The 19275-nt window shown below is 48.0% G+C and overlaps 1 long non-coding RNA gene across 2 annotated transcripts in view; it reads right to left on the reverse strand.

The window, feature by feature from the left end:
• LOC135319408 (uncharacterized) overlaps positions 1–17656 on the reverse strand; it is a 76534-nt gene extending 58878 nt beyond the window's left edge. For both annotated transcript variants that reach the window (XR_010377961.1, XR_010377960.1), the window contains exon 1: positions 17522–17656. This is a non-coding gene — a long non-coding RNA (uncharacterized LOC135319408). The remainder of the gene's footprint in view (positions 1–17521) is intronic.
• Positions 17657–19275: the final 1619 nt, after the last annotated feature.

Genomic DNA, 19275 nt, shown 5'->3' on the forward strand with positions numbered 1-19275 from the left:
TTCTGGTCCCCCTGGATTCCTAGACACCATCTCCAAAAGCCCCTTCCCTTCTGTGTTTTATCTGCATCTTTCCCAGCTGGTCTCACACACACGCAGCCAGCCAGTGCGTCTTTTTTTTTTTTTTTTTAACCTTAGCAAACAAAACACTTTTATTTGGTCCTTTGGAGCCTGAGTCTGGGAACACCTGTGGAGTCACCCTACAGGGCTGGTACTGACAACTGATAAAACAGTGTCTGTGTCAGAAGAGCTGCCGTATGTACAGGGTTAAAAATGCTCACAGCTCAGGGAAAAGGAGAAAGTGTAAAGGAGGCCCAAGGGGTAGTCTGGTGCTTCTGGGTGCTTCTGCAGGTGTAAACCCACCCCCTGAGAGCCCCACGGGAAGTGAGGGGGTGGGCAGGGCCACCTGCTACCTGGGGACGCAGGGCAGCGGGGCCGGGCGCGCCTCAGGGAAGCTGGCCTCAGACGTCCCTGGGCAAACACAGAACTCAGGGCAGAGTAGCCATGGGGAGGATGCTGGGCTTCTGAGGTGGGGAGAGGCTGGGAGGGGCCGCACCCTGTGTATGCCTGGACAGGGCTGGCCAAGGAGTCCTGCTGGGCTGTGGTCCTCCCGGCAGAGGTCAGGTGGTGCCGAGGACAAACTGCCTCACCCAGCAGCAGAGCCGGGCCCAGGCCCACCTGACGGCTGCCCCCACCCCAGCCCGGGACACGGCTTCAGTCCTGGCTGGTGCTCCCTCCTCACCCCTGCTTGAGCCCGTGGTCACCAGGCACCTGCTTCCTCCGGCAAACAGCCGGACTCCGGGGACTCCTACGTGCCTCATGGGGGCTGAGTGCGGAGATGGGTACCAGGGCCAAACTGGGGAGAAAAGGCTCCTGACCTCATGCCCCACTAGGGGAATGGTCCCTGCTTTTATCCTGGGGTTCTGGCCTCAGATCCCCCAAAGGGGTGGTCCCTGTTCTCATCCTGGGGTCCTGGCTTCTGACCCCACAGAGGGGTTGGTCCCTGCTCTCACCCTGGGGTCCTGGCCTTTAAACCACCCAGATTTGGTTCTGTGAATGGAGCTCTTGGCTGCCCGCCTCAAGCAAGAGGCCCTAGTGGTCTGAGCCCGACCTCAAGGTGGGCTGGTCAGAGGGGCTGAGCTACAGGCCAGTTCGAGGGATTCTGCCTGGTGGCTGGGGGGCCCTGGACAGGAGGAAGGCCCAGGGGAAGCTGCACCCCACGGCTGGCACTCCCTACGTCAGGTCCTGAGATTCTGGTTCAAGCGTCCTGTGTTGGGGTCTCCCTCATAAAGAGCATGTAGGGGTAGGCGGGTAGGCGTGGGGCAGTCACAGAGGCCGGGGCCCATGAAGGCCAGCAAACTTGGGCATGACTGGGGGGCTGTGGCTGCCCCTGGAGGCTGCCTAGTTGCTGAGGTGCCAGGAGGTGGGTGATGGAGAAGCCGGTGCTGCCCTCTAGCTGGGACAGGATCACCAGGACCTGCCTGTGCAGGGGCAGGACGTGGTCCTGGGGGTGAAGGCTACCGCACGTGGACATCAGGTTGAAGCTGTCTGAGCAGGTGCACTGTGCATGCAGGTAGGAATGGGGGTGCCATTCCCCACTACCACGATGAGCCCCGCCTAGCTGCGCATCAGGCAGTAGCAGGTCAGGCCCTCGCATCCCTCGGGCCACGCGCCCCTGCTTTCTGTGAGCAGGATGATGGCATCGGCTAGTGTGGTCCAGCCAGAGCATCTTAGTGGAAGAAAGTGTCTTTAGGACATTCCTTGTGCATTCAGCAGATGAACAGGACTGTGCCTGTTAGCTGTCTCTAACAGCCCCCGCGGTTGGTGAGGGGGATGAGTTGCTGAAGGAGCAAGGGTAGACTGGTGGGGAGAAGGTTCTAGAACCATCAGCAACAGTGCTGGGATGCCTGGAGGTGGGGGAAGGGGAGGAGGAGGCAGAGTGGAGAGACAAGGGGTGGATTAATCTGTATTTAATTAGGCATTTTCTGTCTTACGCAACACTCGCTCAGGATAGATGTTGGCAGCATGGACGCCGTGGAAATAGATCAGGTGCTCTCTTAAGATCTGCACGATTTCCTGTCATGCTGTGTCTCCTTCCCTTTGATCCACTCTCCTATCGATACCCACTGACCGTTGCCTGCAGGTCCAGCCCAAGTCCCCAGACCAGTCTGGCAAGCTATTTACTGATGCTGTTGGGCAGGTCCATTTGTGACCCAAAGCTGGGTCCTGGTGCCTGTGGGATGCCCCCGCCTGTCCTGTCTGGCCATCTCCAAGGAGAAGGTCATCTCCAGAGAGATGGCCAGCCCCAGAGGGCAGGGCAGTCAGCTGCAGGCAGAGCATGGCTGCGACTGGCTCTCCCGACCGCTCAGTGCTCTTCAGTTCAGTGTGCGTGCACTCCAAACAACACAGAGCAGAGAGTGGGGAGAACACAGGCATTGTGGCATTTCTGTCCAAGTTGCAAATGGAACTCTTGGCAGTGAAAGAGGGGAGGAATTCCCTTGAGGCATATCTTGGAAAAGGTAAAGATGGGCGGACAGAACGGCTGTATCACATTCTAAGTTAATGGAGAGGGGAGTTTAGACCACACAGCGAGAGGGTATTTGAGGTCAGTTTTAGAGGTCAAACAAAGGGAGGTACTTGGAAGGAGAAAGGCGTGGGGGTCAGGAGCAAAGATGGAGGAACAATTTTCCAGCTCCCCTTTGGAGAACCCAGTCTCTGCCTCAGCGAGTTCCTACGAGGGTGGGTGATCTCTTGCCCTATAATCATTTCCCACAGAGACATTGGACACAGGATATTTTCCCTTCCAAGTATCTCGAGGGCCCGGGCTGCATCTTATAAAGGACATTGGGAAAGAGACAGGAGGAATGCTCCTGGCTGGGCCATTTTTACCATCTTCCTTTGATTTGCAGATTGAGTCATTCCCCTGACCTTTCACGGTGTGGGGGACCCATCTCTAGGTTGGGGTTTTGCTCTCAGATGAGGAAAGATCTTTGAAGATGAAGAAGCTTGAGCAATTCCACCAACCCATCATGGGTAACTAGAGGCATTCCTGCACACAGAGCCAGTTTATTAGCAGAAAGCACGACAACCTTAATATAAAAATGCAAGTTGAACTGAGAAAAAAAAAATGAATGGGTCTGAATGCTACCTGTCTGTTTGCCTCTTCAGAATATTCTAGGAATGACATTTTGGTAGAGAAAAGTAAAATATCTCATTAAAAATTTAGTCTGCACATGAAAACTGCATTTTGTGAACAAATGATCGTCTTTCAGGGTACATTCTGTGCAGGTAGACATTTCAGCCTCCTCAGACAGAGGTGAGCTCTGCTCAGCCCTCAGTCCAGCCGCGTGTGCTGGCGGGTTCTTAATAGATGTTCTTCAGTGAGGGACTCATGCTAAATGTGCGACTACACGAGCTGGCTTTCCTGATCTTAAAACTCAGAGTTGTAATGTCGGTAATCTTCCTTCCTCCGGGCCGGATGACAAGCTGCCTAATATGGTCACGGGTGTGATAATTCTCTGGGCACCTTCAAAGGAAAGGTGTGTAGCCGGGCTCCAACCACACACACGTCGGGGAGACCGTGGACTAGAGCCAGCACACTTGAATACACGAGCCTGCCTCACTTAATTTTTCTGTTTTGCATTTGAAAAATTCAGCACCACTGTTCTAAGACCTACTTTTACCTCCTAGGAAGCCAATTAAATTTTAGGCTGGACCAATTCAAGACAAATGAATTTGGAAAATATGATTGACACAGGAAAAGGAAGCCAAGCGTGCCTTCGGTTCCCCCAAATCACACACCCCTTGCTCAGCTGGGAGGAGCATTTGCTCGTTTAAAGATAAGGACAGCTCCCTTCCAGCGGCCCTGCGAGCGGGAGGCAGTGAGAATTTCATCGAAGGCTGTGTGACTCCGTGTTCTTGGGAGTTGTAGACGTTCCCCCCTCCCCGCGTTTTGCACGCACCCTCCTCTGTGGACGGGGCTCCTGCTTCGTCTTGGATGAATGATGTCCTTTTCTAATTAGGCAGATGCTTCCATGTGAGAGGAGGCCCGGAAGACAATGTCTGACTGAGCTTTCTTTTGTGCGTGTGGGGGGGTGGGGTTAGTTTTGGACCTGCTAGACTTGGAATTTGGTCTCCTGATTGACTCATGTCCTAATTAAAGCCCAATTTGATTGATCCTGCCTGTGCCTTTCCGAAGGGGACACAGAACAGTGTCCCACGTTGACAGCTTGTTGGATTTGCTGGCTGTTCCTGATTCCCTGAGATGTCATGATGTTCAAACCCCCTGCCCAGAAGCCCAGCCCGCCGCGGAGTGTGTGTCTTCAGCATCCCACCTTACTGTTCAGCCTTCACTGTGCTGTCATATACACTCAGATACAGCTACAAAGCAGGGTCTTACGGACTGAATGCAGTGATATTGGTGGTTTCCATTATCTTAATAGTTTACATAAGGCAGAAAATCACTTCCAGAATCCAAGTGCGCCTATGTTGGTCTCACCCCACCCCTTTCTCTGACTTCAGCTTTGAAGGCTTGGAAAGTACTATTATCCTAAAAATTAAATTGGCTTAGTCTAATGCATACAGATGGCACTGCCTTGTGCTGGGGCCAGCTGTCACTCTCTTCCTCAAAAGAGAAAAGGGGAAAGTACGTCCCATCAGCTCACCTGCAGCATAAAACTGACGGTGGAAAGGCGAGCGCTCTGCGGAGGGCGGGAGGGGCCGTCTGGTGCCAGGTGTCTGCACGAAGCAAGACCTCCTTGTTGTGGGGAAAAAGGAGCTTTCAGGGTAACTCGTCACCCAGATTCTTCCGAACATACTTTCAATCTTAGGAGAAAAACAACAGATTTTGTATCTCTGCTAAGGATACCATCGTTTGAAAGCTCTCACGTTTGGATAAGAGAGGCATGGCGTTTACTGAGTCACCCGGGGAGATGATCTCCTAACATTTTACATTAAATGTGCACAGAGTCTATCCGTCCTCTGGCCCCAGAGTCAGCCTCTCTCCGGAGGGTCCACCCGTTTCTCCCAGAGAGTGTCGAGTCCAGTCCTCCCTTCTACCTCGAGTTCCTCTCTACCCAAAGGGTAAGGTTCTTCTTACCTTGTCATCTTAGTGTTTGCTAAATGTTTGTTAAATAAATGCATGGACTTTTATACACAGATAAAGCGTTTCCTCAACATATTCAAATAGTGTGTGCACCGTCCTGCATCCTTTATCGTTATGTAACGTCGTGTAATGTGAGCTCAGTGAAGACACCCGTCCTGGGTCTGGCTTCTCATTGAAAAAGCCTAACACATTCATAGCTTCAAATGTCATCCAAGGTTGTGCATTTTTCACTAGATAATACAAATGAGGTGAACAGAGAAATGATCACACTTCGGCTCGTGGAGGGGAGAGATGGTCACTTAGTAGGTGCCACCCCCAGCAGCTTGCTGAACAGTCTCCAAGTTTATTTTACACGTGTGCGTGGGCCCGCTTTGCTGGAACAAACTTGGCCAGAAATCTGGAGTTAGGCTTATGTCGATGCCATGGAGGAAAACTCTGTGGGCATCACAGAAATCTGTTTTGGCTATTTTTCAAGGCTGCATTGATGCCTGGGTCAATAACAGGAAAAAAAATCTGTTATTAATTACAGTCATTTGAAAGGAAGTTTTAATTGACCTCCAGCAATCTGGCTTGGCAGAGCAAAGCCTTTTACCACGCGGATTTTTGGAACCTGCCTTGGCACAAACATGATCTGCTGACCGCAGTGGGAAGGGTTTTTTGGTGGAGGCATATTCGGCTCCGTGGACGTGCTCTGCTCCAGGAAAGGTGGTGAAAAAGGATTTTTATTTTTCATGAATGGAATCCTATTTTAGAGAGTGTCCCTCTGTAAGGGAGCTGGTCCTATGGTACGGCCACAAGTCACCCGTGCGTAAACTTGGATTTCCAAATGTCAAGTTTAGCTGAAGTGACATGCTTCTGTACTTGAAGATAAATAACCATTTGGTTACAGACGGCAGGATTATGTCATTTCAGGAAATGAATTACCATCCGACCTCGCGTAGACCTGGGACGACAGCGTGCCAAGACGGGGCCGTTGCCAAGTTCCCGTCTCGTGTATGTGATTTGGACGGCATCTATCCCTCTGATTTATGATCAACCTGCTTTGATAAAACAGAATGTCTAAGTTATATTTAATTGAATGTTCGTTCCTCCTGCTTTTCCTTGAAATGTGGGTAACTTCAAAAATCCAAGGGTCTCCTGGAGGGTGGAGTCGAAAGACGCTGGTCCTTGAATGTGGACACAGGCTCACGGACGGAAGAACCAAAGAACTGAACAAATAATGAAGCGCCAACTGGGAGGCTGGACTAGTTGGTCCCCAGGATCCCCTCCTGCCCAGTGGTGCTGGTCTAACCTATTCTAGAAGAAAAGGAAAACCCACTACACTCAAAGCCCATCCAGCACATCCACAGGAGCATTCAGGGACGACTCCCAGAGTCACTGTCTTCCCAGCGGTGTGGGCCGGGAGGTGGGCACACAGACTCTCCGATCTCTTTGCAAAGCTGTCCCAGCCTAGGTGGCCAGACGGGCAGGTGTGAGCAGAGCGTCTCCAAGATAACAAGATGTGCTCCTTGTAACCCTGCCCTACCCTGAACTCGCTCTGCACTTTGTTCAAGCCCTGCTTCCAACGTTCCTCGCAGCCTGCCTTTGGTCAGAAGTATCTGTGTCTGTCTACCCCCCTCTCAACTAGCCTCTGTCCTTTCCCAGGGCCGGAGCCAGTCTCACTCATCACTGGGCTCCTGGCGGACTCCTGGGCAGTTCTCTTAGGAGTAGAGACCCTCCAGCCACCGAAGAGGCTTTGGTTTGGCTAATGTTTCCTTAGTTTTTCTCCACCTTTCTTTAAAATTGAAATATATTCTATTGTCATCATAAGTGAATTTTTGAAATGACAACATGTCAATAGCACAAGCAGATTTGATTTTGTGCCACATAAACCTATTCCAAACCTCTTCCCTGTTTCAGCTGCACCAGAGGACCTGATGGCAGGTGTTTTCTGTGTTCTCAGGTGCCATGCGTGGTCTGGCCCAGGGGAGCAGCTCAAGATGTGTTCATTTGATACACAAAAGAATTCAGATGTGCTGTACGCCAGGCATTGTGCGGGTGCTGGAGACACACATGAAACGGGACCTTTCCTGGAGGAACTCAGTTTACGAGATGCTGACGAGGGCATTGTCTGCTGAGGTCTGTGTAGAGCTTTACTCTGCATTTGTACAGCACTTTTAATAAAAGTTGCTTTCAATTGCATGCTGTCATGTGATCTCACAGTTCAGTGAGGTTGTCAGTGCAGTGACTTATTCCCCTTGTCAAAATTTTTCCTCTTTTCCTTAAATACAGATATTTTCCTATTATTTCCATGTATCTTTACTGTAAAAAATACAAATAGGAAAAAGGCAAAATCTACCTATCTCTCTCTATATATCTGTGTGTACAACCCCCCCCCCCCCCACACACACACAAAGACACACACGTAAACACATTCTATAGTTTACTTTCAGGCCTTTTTCTGATGCCATCTTAGTTTTGATGTAAACATGGATTAATGCCCAGAGTTCCAGGCTGTGTCAGAGGCTTTGGTGAACATAAAGTCAGAGGAAGTTTCCGTTGTCAAACTTGCAATCAAGTGAGGGAGTCAAAATTGAATCAATAATTACAATGGAGACCTGCAGAAAAGGAAGCAACACTTTTTTTTAGAAACAGAAGGAATTTGAAGTGAGATCGGATGAGAACTGGAGGGCGGCTGGCGTTGAAGGCCATGAGAAGAGAGGGTTTCCAGGACTGGGAGGATCAAGACTGACCCTGTCTCACACCACACACAAAAATCGACACTGAATGCTCACGCTGCTTCTGTCACCTGTCTATTTTGTTTTCCCATGATTACAAATGCTTTCCTTGCTACTGTCCACTTTATAAACAAAACTTTATAACTGATGGTTCTGTCTATGGTTGTAACACAACTCATGCATCTCTTGCTACATTTAAGTTGTTTCCAATTTTTCAGTATTAAAACAAATGCTATGGTGAATACAATTTATCGCCCTTTTCATTGCATATACATTTGCAGGAAAAATTGAATTTTGAATTCAAACAGTTGTTTTGCTTTTTAATTGAACAACTGATCCAATTTGATCAAATCGCCATGTTGACTGATTACCTGAATTTCATTCCAACCATTCAAGAAGTAGGCGCTGCCCCGGTCATAGTCTCAGACTCCCAGTCCACCAAGAGAATGTAGTCGAGTGATAGGTAGAGGGGTCCTCAGTACTTCAGACGGGCAATTAGGTATTTTTCTGTTTTCCAAATTGAGAATAAAGTTTTCTGACTCTCTCTGGACCAGGGAATTTGCCAGATCTGATCTGTGAGGTTATTCACTCTGTAAATTAGAACTTTAGGCACAAGAATGTCTGAGTGTGTCATAGCTATTGGGAGCTATTTGAGTGATTAATGATTATGCCTTGACGAGAAATGGACAGTAAATTTCTGGGTTAATTGTTGGAAAATCAAGATTGGTTCTGCATCCCTAAGAGGGGCACATGGGTCCAGAAATCCCAGTAAATCAGTAGAAACCTAGGTTTCAAGGATGGAAGCAGAAAATGGTGCAAGGAGGGGAAATTTATGTCAGAAGATAGACGGCTCAGATTACCAGGAAGAAATTCTCCACCGGAAGTGAGAGGAGGAGGTCCTCTTGTGGTTTCATACTGGGAGGAAAAGGGGAAAAGGAGTGAAGGTCAGCAGGAGGTTAGCATGTACTGGGAATAAAAGCTGGTTGCAGCTAGAACAGACTGAACCTTTCCTGAGAGCCTGCGAGATGCCAGACATGTTAACACACTATTTCACCCTCATGATGACTATTCAAGAGAGGTGTTCTCATCAAGTAGGATTAGGCTGGGCTGCCTATAAGAGAAAATTCAAAACAAGGCTAGCTTAGCCAAGAAGTGCTTCTTGTCTCAGTTCAAGCAGTGTGAGTGAGTCAGTCCAGGGCAGATGTGGCAGCTCTGTGGTATCACAAGGGACTCAGGCACCAGCAGTTCATTTCCAATACTAGAGTGTGGCTTCATTCTTGAGATCCCAAGATGACTGCTGGAACTCCAGCCATCACATCTGAGTTCCAAGCATCAGGAAGGAGGGAATGTGAAAGAGTTTTTTTCTTCAACTACTCCTGCTTTTAAGAAGTCTTCCCTGAATGTAAGTTGGTCCAGACACTATGGAAAACAGTATGGAGATTCCTCCAAAAAATAAAAATAGAACTACCACATGATTCAGCAATCCCCCTTCTGGATATGTGGCTGAAGGAACTAAAATGACTATTTCAAAGAGGTATCTGGGGTGGGGGTGGGGGCAAAATGGGTGAAGGGAATCAAAAGGTACAAACTTCCACTAATGAAATAAGTGAGTCTTAAAGATATCCTTTCCAGCACGGCAATTATGGTTAATAATACTGTATTGCATATTTGAAAGTTACTAAGAAGGTAACTCTTATAAGTTCTTATCACAAGAAAAAGATTCTGCACCTATATGTGGCGACGGACGTTAACTAGACTTACTGTGGAGATCATTTCACAGTGCGTACAAACACTGAATCATTATGCTGCACACCTGAAACTGATAGAATATTGCTTGTCAATTATACCTTGATTAAAAAAAATCCACACTCCCAGCATTCACAACAGGCAAGGCATGGAAACAACTTAAGAGTATATCCATGGGTAATGGATAAAGAAAATGACATTTATATTATATTTTTATATTACACATTATACAGATATTATATAAATGCCACACACACATGCAGGAATATTATTAAGTCATAAAGAAGAAGGAAACCCTGCTATTTGCAACAACCTGGATGGACCCTGAGGGCATTAGGCTAAGTCAGAAGTAAGTCAGGCAGAGAAAGACAAACACCATATGAGCTCACTTATGTGTGGACCCTAAAAACAAAAACTCATAGAAACAGAACAGACTGGTGGTTGCACCAAAGCGCCCGGGGTGGGGGTGGAAGGTGGGGGGAAATGGATGTTAATTAAAAGTACAAGCTTCACGTGTCAGATGAGTAAGTCCTGGGAAACGAATATACAGATGGTGACTATAGTTAATAACATTGTGTGCCTGAAAGTTTCTAAGGGAGTAGATCTTAAATGTTCTCACCACACATACAAAAAAAAGATAAGTATACGAGGTGATGGATGAGTTAACAGATCTCACTGGGGTGATCATTTCGCAGTATGTGTCACGTCATGATGCTGTACACCTTAAACTTTTATAATGTTGTATGGCAGGTATATCTTGATAAAGCTGGGGAAAAAAGTCTTCCCAGGAGTCCCACATCAATTCCCTTACATCTTACGGTCAAGTTCTAACACCTCAGGCCACCCCTAGCTGCCAAGAGAAAGTGAGTTTGTCATAAATTCACTAGGGATGGTGCTTCCCCAAATGAAAGACAAAGTTCTGACAATAAGGAGGAGTGGAGAGTGCTGGGCGGCTACCTGGCATTCCCGGACACTTCCTTCTCTTATCTTCACTGTGTCTTTGTCGAAAGCAGTCCTCAGTGCATTAGCCAAGGTCATGGTCAGGGTCAGAACACTGGCCTGCTGGCTTCAGAGCCCAGCCTCCTTTCACTACGTGGCACCAGATCTCAATAGAAGCAGGTCTTCCCGCAGGCGGGAAGATGGCAGATCCACAAACTGCAACAGTCAGCGTTGTGCTTTGAGGCCAAGAGACTGTTACCTGGTCCTCCTCTCCCTAGGATGAAGTTACACTCTGGCCTGAGTGTCATTTTTCATCTTCAAAATACTCTTGCTTTTCAGTCTTTGGGCAACCCCACTTCTAGGAATTTCACATATGGAAATAATTAAAATGGGTGCAAAGATTTATGTGCTAGGATGTTCACTGACGCTTTATTTATAATAGTGGAAAATTAAAAACAACCAAAATACCCAACAAAGGAAATTGGTTAAATTACAGAATGCCGGGACATCCATATGGTAGAACACATTGCAACCATTAGAAATCATGTTCTTGGAGAATATTTAAGGCCACGCATGATAAAGCTCGTAAGTTATGTTAAAAAGATTAAAAATAGTTATCCCACCATCCCAGTTTTGTAATAGATGTGAACAGAGGCCAGAAAGCAGAACAAGCATCGAAATGTTTGCTGGGGCTCTTTTGTAGGCGATGGGAGGATTCATTATTTTACTTTTTACTTATGCTTTTCTGAATTTTCCAAATTTCTACCATGAATATGTATTACCTTTGTAATCAGAGAAGGCTCACAAGTGTCATTTGGAAGTATGCGTCTTCCTTAGGAAAACAGTTTTGTTATTCTCAAGTCGACTGGCTTAGACGTTTAGCATCGTCAAAGCGCTAGCATGAAGAAGGTTACAGCAGATTGACTCCAATAAATACTTATTGAGCACCAGTGGTGTGTGAGCCGACGCGCGGGGAGCCGTGGGAGTGGCAGGGGCAGGGTTTGAGGTGCAAAGAGGAAGAAGCTTTGCCCCAGAGCGGTGTCTCTTTGAGGACTCTGCCTGGAGGTCATAGTAAAGGGCCTCAGGCTGTTGTGGGCAGACGGCCATGACCTGAGACTGTGTTTAAGAACACGGTGAATGGGAAATACAGTTATTAAAACGCACGTCTCCTCGTCCTCCACGTCAGGTGTAGGGCATCAGCAGAAGTACCGCCTGGTCTCCCCACAGGGGGCCCGAGACCCTGTCTGAGTCAGCCCAGCAACCCTCCCAAGGAAGCCGCCATCCTGACTCAGAACCATAGCAACACAATAAGACACCAGTGAGTGAGCCCACGAATGGGATGCAGTCAATAAAGCATCGCTATGCAGCAAGCGAACTGGTCTGTATTCCAATCCTGGTCCCACCATTTTTCAGGATTTTAGTCCCCCCCCCCAAAAATCAGTTTCTTCTTGGTTTGAATTGGCGGCAATGCTGAGCCCACTCTGGGTGTGAGTGCAGGGTCTGAGGACCCAGGCAGCAACTGTCCTGCGTTGAGCTCCCCCAGAATTGTTTCTTCATGGGCCTCTCTCTGCTGCATTCAGCCCTGGGATGCGAGCTTCGGGTGGCAGGTCCCCAGAACAGCTGCAGGAGAGCCTTCTCCTCCATCTGGACTTTGCCCCAGGTTCACCTTAAGGACCAAATGGTAACAATCACACCCTCTGTGCTACTGAAGGCAAGTTCACGTGCCCGCCATACCCTGAGGCCAAACAGACTGAGAGGTTGGAGTTTGGAGCAGAGAAAGCTTTACTGGGGGGCTGAGCAAGGAGGACGGGCTGGCTCTTTCCCAAGAAAACCCCTGAGCTCCCCTAAGGGTTTCAGCAAAGCCCATCTAAAGGCCAGGTGAGGGAGGGGGCGGTGTGTTGCAGGGCAGGTGACCAGCTGTGCACAATTCTCTGACTGGCTGATGTTGAGGGAACAGGGCAGTCAACACCATCAACCCCCAGGCACCAGGTCTGGGGGCCTCGTGCTGGCCATCATCGAGTTCATTTCTTCCCTTTGGTGGTGGTTTTGAGCATCTGAAACTCTCAGGAAATATACGTGACATACTATTACCTGGGGCCTTCAGAGACGAGCTGAAGCAGAGGACACGGGGAGGGGCCCGACCCTGGATGGCCCCACAGGGTCCCCTTGGTTACAATTCCCCCCTCTTCTTTGATCTGCTCAATGTGGAGAACACGTGATGGACGCGGAAGGGAATGATGTTTCGGTCAGAGACGTTAACCACCAACTCAGCCAAGGAACCCGGTTTTGGGGGTTGGTTTCAGTCTCCAGTCCTGTTTCCTCCTCCCCAAATCTTTCAGGGAATGGGGCAATGACCACTCCAGCTACTTCCTGCTGAAATGGGGTGCAGTCCTTTCTCAGTTTGGGGATGGACACCAACCTGAAAATATTTCCATGTTTCAAGTCCTGGATCTGAGTCCTGTAGGGTTAAGACCCCAGTCCTTCAGTCTCCGCTTTTGGTGCCAACAGACCCAACTAGAAGTAGCTGGAGTGACAACCAGAACTTTAATAGATAAAATAGATCTCATTCCCTACTTCCAAAGGAATTCAGGAGACTAAGCCTGAAACCAGCCTGGACCTGGCACTTCAGGGGAGACTCACAGCCAGGCAGCCAGCTGTCTGCTTTTATCTGAGAAGGTTTTAACTTCTGATGTGGTGTTAACAGGAGCTACTGACCATTACACATCTCCTTTTTTCTACTAACATCTAATCTAAAATGATTTTATTGTCTAAAAATTTAGTAGTTACAAGAGGAGACCTTGAGGTCATAAGGTTGCAGCTGCCCTCTGCCAGCAGACACTGCTCTGAGAAGGGCTGGTGCCACCCCAAGTATGACGCAACTCAGAAAATTCGAGTTCTCAACAATACACATATGTGCCTGAAATCATGTCCACCACGGCCACCAAGGTTTACCCTGGATGTCTGAACCACAGCTGCTCCCTTTGACTTTCAAATGCATTCCCCTCCTCAAGACCAAAGCAGATGGACAATGCATGACCAAAAGGCCATAAAACAGGCTGCTCTGGTCAGGAAAGTTGAAGTTAAACTGTGTATAAGCTGATACCTCAGTATGTGCAGCTTTTCCCACCATTTCCCCTTTTGATTTCAAATCTTTCAGTATAAAGCATTGATGATCAAAATATTCATCCCTCGATGCTGGGGTGGTGGCTCCTGCCCCAGGTTCCGATCATGGCCCTCGGCGCCAGGCCTCCTTTATTTACATTTGCCTCATTTTCCACGTTGGGGGAAACTTATCAGCTGTGGTGAACAGGCTCAGAGGTGTGTTAATGCGGAGACACTTCGTAGGCCGTGCACTTTATCACCTACACACAGTTGTGACACAAGCATCAGGCATGTGCTTTTAGCAACAGACCCAGAGCAAGCGTTGTTGCACATCATGAGTAGTTATGCTCTGTGACGACTCCATCAGAGAGTTCTTCTGTCCTCAACAGTGTTGACAACAGTGTCCGCAACAGTGTGGTTGGAAGTAAAACAATAACTTTCAATGATGATAGGGAGACAAACATCTGATAAACAACTCAATGCAAAAATGCAGATTAAAAGCCAGTCATATTCCAGACAAAATCAAAAAATTATAACCACACTCAGCTGTTTACTCAGTCCTATGTAATTAATCCTTTTTACTAACAGTTTTACAAAATCAGAGTTTTCATTAGACATTTTAAATATCCTATCCAGCTCGGCAGTATGATTTAAAAGAAATGTGTACTTGTCAGAGAGTCCTTTTTACGAATCTTACTGAAGATGAGGCAGTTTTACAAAGCGTCAGCTTAACTGTACGAATGGCAGAAGACTTAAAAAGGCAAGGTTAAAGATCTGGTTACAACGTTTCTAACAAGGAACCTTCTCACACTGCTGTGGCAGACAGCATTTTAAGATAGTCAGACCAGAACTAGAATTATGCCTAGAACAACTAGAATTATGACAGATCACATTCTGCCAGGGCGTGTCTAAATTTCAGAACCCTTGTAATTTCCAGAAAGTCTATATTAATGACATTTATCCGTACCATACAGTCAGAGGAGGCTTCTCACTCATTTGACAATGCCGTGTAAGTTAACAACCCAGCCAACCCCAGTCAGTTTAATATTTTCCTCTGAGATGACTCAGGGGTCCTCTGAAACATCCCAAAGTCAGCTGAAGTCAAAGGCACTTTGATTAGAATTTGATAGGAAGTTTGTCAACCACATCAAAAAGGTTCACACAATCTGTTATCACAAGCGTCTGTTTTCCATTCTAGTCCTGAACCAGGATTTTACTAACGAAATCCATTTACCTACTTTATTGTAATCTAATCTCAGCCCGACCGTGCACAAGACCCCTTTCTTAGGGCTCCCTCCCCACAGACTTCCCACAACTTTCTGTACCCATATTAGTTTGTCCTTTACTATTTCCCATCTAGACACAATCAACTTTAGGACAAAACTTTTTTTAAACTCAAAACATATAACCTTCTTTCCCGTTGTATACTGAAATGTTTCCTTTAGTATTTTTAGTAGCTTTAATAACATATGTGAACAAAAATACTGCAACCATATCAGTAAACAGAGAATGCTGAAACCAAGTCATCAGCATCTGCCCCCCGCCCAGTGAAGACAAGCCTGCAGCCCGGCTCCTGCAGCCACTCACAGTGGTGCACTCTGAGCGGAATCAGAATAAATAAAGGACAAAATAATGGCCCTAGATAGCTAAATGCTTGTCAAAGGAATGAATTCAGTGAGCCCAAATGTTTGCTTCCTCCCATACATAGAAAAGCACTACATTCTTGAACTTGAGATGCCTGGTTTTCTTTAGATAACAAGTAATCTTTCATTGTTCCAGCTACCTAGTCTCTGTTGTAAAGCTCCTATATATCCCAGCTCCTCCCCTACCTCTTCAGAGCAGTTCCTCAGAGCGATCAGAGGGACTGTCATCCTGGCTCACGTCCTCCCGCCAAATAAAACAACTCTCAACTTTTAGGCTGCGTGTTTATTTCAGTCGACACATATATAAATTAGAATTCTCAACTCTAACAAACTTTAACTTCTAATCAAAACAAAGAAGTAAGCAAACATGAGCTGTCTTTCACACGAGCATGCTGCAGACCGGCAAACACACATACCAACAATAACTTCTAGAAAACATGTGCTTTTTATAGGAAATACCTCAGTGTGACACCAGATTTACTAACAGTCCTAAACACCTTTAGTTCCTCTGTAAAGGGAAGCTGACGTTCAGTAAGTACTGTTTCAGGATCTTTTTTTTGTGTGGGAATGACCCAGCTACTCAACATGCTTCCATCATTTAACTCAAGTTAGCACAACTCTGAACTTTCAAGTTACCAAGTAGCTGGAGAGATAATTTTTAAGTAGACATTCCTAAAACAGAGTTATTTCCAATGAGTTCACCCAAAAACTCTCATTTAATTTACTTGTAAGAATTTTGTTATACCAAGTTAATTGAATTTTTTTCTTCCTGACAAACTCTGCAGTGGAAACATGAATTTACTGACCCTCAGTAAACCCAGGTACAATAAAAGCCATGCCTGTGTGGATTACAGCAACACGCTTAAGCTAGCTTTAATATCAGATATCAGTTTCACATTGCATATTTCCTAGATCACGTGAGCCTGAGATTTGTTGTCTAGTTTCCCTTAGAAGTATTTAGTTTGTAAGTACTTACTTTTAAGTCAATTAAAATAGAGCTCTTTTACATGTTAATTTTTACCTAAAGACAGAACCAGGATCTGACAGTTTTTCTGCTTGAGTTTTAAAAAACTTTTCTCCTTGAGAGCTCAGGTAGCTCATTTACAACTCAAAGGCACAGAAAGGGAAGTGCAACCTCCTCCTCTAAAGGTTTATACAAAACCCAATCATCTTGGCTACTTTCAGGGATTTTTTTCCCCCAGTTCCCAAACAGCCACTTCAGCTTAAAGAAATAACAGCAATAGACAATTATATATGTATATATACATCATTCACTCACATTCAGACGCCTCCCTTACAGCAAAACTAGGAAGCGAGAACAGGATTTGGACTCAGGTGCCGAGACGCTCACCCACCCTCCCACCAAGATAAAAGCCAAATTGCAAAAGCCCCACTTTGAAATAACAGCAGGGCCATTAGGGCCACTGGTCTCCAGATCTCAGGGAGCACAGAGGTCACACAGTGTCACAGTAAAAATATCTTCTTTCATTTATGGGAGCAAAGTGGAAGAGCTCCCCGTTTTGCAAGATACACTGAGGAGGACTACATGTAAGACGGAACACAGCTCTGATCGTCCGCAATTATTCACAGCCAATGCCATCAAACAGTAACCAAACAACAATTCAGAAGGGTCTCTCAGGGTCACAGTTCCCCAGCCCCAAAAGGGAGGTGCCTAACCAAAGCCCCGTCGGCCCATAAGGGGAGAAACCCCAACCAGTGCCCCATCAGAGCTGAAGCTGAATGAAGGACCAAGGCTAGAATGGAGAAGTCCCGCCCACCGCTCTGCCAACTACAGGCGTCTCAGCCGGCTGCTGCAAGCGCTGATGCACACACACCCCCCCCAAACACGGTCCCACAAGCAGAACATTAGACGAGGTGGAGCCCCAAGCTTCCACTTCCAGTCCCAGACGGAGGCCTGCAGCGTGGCCTGGCTCCCGAAAGAGAACGGACCCAGAGTGGCTCCCAGTGAGGCCAGAATGACTCTCCTTCAGGGTGGGCACAAGCTCAGGTGGGGCGGGTAAAATCCTCCATCCTGCACGAGCCGGAGCGGCTCGCCCCGCAGTGATGCACATGAGAACACAAACAACAAACAAGCTGCCGTCGCACAGACAGACAACCAGAGGAGGTGGCGCCTAAGACTCCCCCCTCCACTCCCAGACGGAGGCCTCCGGACAGACGGGCCCAGAGAACAGACCCAGAGCAGCTGACCCCTCAGAGAGCGAGCGCAGATGGAGGCAGAGGATTCCCAGCCCGCGCAAGCCGGAGCCGCTTACCCGCAGCGACGCCGAGTGTGGACGCAGCTCTGGACGGCTCTTGTCTCCAAATAGCTTCGTGCCGGGGTGGCCGGGCCTGTCGGGGAGAGTACGCCCAGGGTCCTGGAGTGGAGTGAGCTCCGGCCGCTGCTGGGGCCCAGGAAGGGGCGGCCCCCGCCGGGTTGCCCTCCCTTGGGCACAGACTCCTAAACTGGCTTAGCCAATCATTACCGAAGGCAAGTTCATGTGCCTGATGCTCAGTGAAGCCAAACTGAAACATCAGAGGTTAGAGCAGGGGAAGGTTTACTGGGGGGCTGAGCAAGGAGAACGGGGTGGCTCATGCCCAAGAAAACCCAAACTCCCCGAAGGGTTTCAGCAAAGCACATTAAGGGCTGGGCTGGGTGTGGGGTGGGTCGCAGGGTAGGTGATCACCTATGCACAGTTCTCTAATGGGTTGGCATGGAGGGAACAGGGTGGTCAGAACTGTCAACCCCCAGGTGCCAGAAGGTCTGGGGCCACGTGCTATCCATCATCAAGCAGTTAATGTCTTCCCTTTGGCGGTGGTTTTTGGCATCTGAGAAACTCAGGACCTAGGTCTGAGATCCTATGAGCTGGGTCCTTCAGAGAGGAGCTGCAGCAGAGGACCTGGGGCGGGGTCTGCCCCTGGACAGCACCACAGGGTCCTTCTGGGTGACACCTGGGGTCTCTGCTTCTCCCAGGCACTCTTCAATCCCAGCCAGCTGTGGTCGTGACCTGGGAACACCCCTTCCCTCCTGGCGTGGTCATGCGGTTTCTCCTTCTGAGCCTTTTCTAGATTTTTGCCCACAGCAGTGGTGTTTTTATGCTGTACTTTGGTACTGGGAGGGGTTTGAAAGCTCATTGCTTTGGGTAGATGATTAAATCCTGACTTGGTCAGAGACGGATGGGTCCTGCCCATGGAGAGGAGTCCTGTGGACAATGTCCTCCGTCCCACTGGGATGCGCAGCCGGGGCTGGCGGCCGGTGGGGACAGGGAGGTGGTGGGGTGGGCGCCTGCGTTATTGCTTCTGATGTTAAGGGAATAACACGTGGACACACATTTCCTTCTTTAAGGTTTTTTTTTTTAACATGATCTGGTTTCAGGAAACACCACACCTGGTCTAGGAAACCCGTCTCTTAAAATTATTCTTTAAAACAATTCAGCCAACTCTACCCTGTTCAATACCTTTTTCCTCTAAAAATAGAGCTGTTTGAGAACCTTTCCTTCCATTCTTTCTTCCAGGAAGTTAGACCACATGCTTTCTTGGCTGGAGCAGCTCTCCTTGAGTTCTCTTTCACAGCAGACGAGCAGCTTCTAAATTGAAGTGCCTCGAAATGCAGGAAAGGTCCGGGCATTCACAGGAGGCCAGGGGGCAGGGAGGCGACATTGGAGGCTCAAATGTGGAGCATGTGCAGTGGACGGGTTGGCTGAGGGCATCCAAGCACCTGTGATGCTTTGTAATCCACACTCGCGAGCTGCAGGCAAGGGCACCATTGTACGAGCTGCCCTTTGGAGCAAACACTACACAGGGCATTCAAACGGGTATCCTGGTTACCGAGACCATCCTCTCTTCCACTCCATGGGGAAAGCACCCCACCCGGCTGTCGCGGTGCTCCACAAGTGGCACTTAGGAGGCACTTCTGCAAGGAAGCAGACCCTGATGCTTTGTTCAAGGCAAGGAGAAAGCAAAGTTTTATTTTATTTATTTATTTATTTATTTTTAAGGCAGACTCTGCTTCGGAACAGTACTAAATATT

The sequence above is a fragment of the Camelus dromedarius genome, chromosome 26 (genome assembly GCF_036321535.1).
Source record: "Camelus dromedarius isolate mCamDro1 chromosome 26, mCamDro1.pat, whole genome shotgun sequence".
Classification (NCBI taxonomy): Eukaryota; Metazoa; Chordata; class Mammalia; order Artiodactyla; family Camelidae; genus Camelus; species Camelus dromedarius.